Raw genomic sequence first — 450 nt, 5'->3', positions numbered from 1 at the left:
TATTCTTATCCTCACACTGTTTCCCAGGTGCCACTCAATGGCAGCCCACTGCTCCCCAAGGGGATGGGTTAAATGCATAGAGTCAACTCTCCGTCTACTACTACTACTACTCTGTCAACTCTTACCCATTGCCCATGAGACTCTCGTATCTCAGTGTCTTTACACATTCTCACTCCATATCCGCAATTTTTCACGCTAAACAATGACAGACAAAAAAACTCAACTCCATTCCACTTATTTATAAATAAAAATACCATGGTAATAAAAATCCAGTCCACGTTTACAACAAAACCTTAGTAGTAACATGCAAGGACATGCAAGGTTTATTCCCAGTCCGTTGTTTTACCAGCTCACCTGACAGCAGGAGATGAAGGACCTGTGCCAGATATTAAAAAGGATTAAAAAGGTTATTATTACGAGGTATGTCATTTGATTTTTTTTATCTTATCT

Source organism: Cyprinodon variegatus, unplaced genomic scaffold (genome assembly GCF_000732505.1).
Source record: "Cyprinodon variegatus isolate N-32 unplaced genomic scaffold, C_variegatus-1.0 Scaffold324, whole genome shotgun sequence".
Taxonomy (NCBI): domain Eukaryota; kingdom Metazoa; phylum Chordata; class Actinopteri; order Cyprinodontiformes; family Cyprinodontidae; genus Cyprinodon; species Cyprinodon variegatus.
This window is presented reverse-complemented; position numbering follows the sequence as displayed.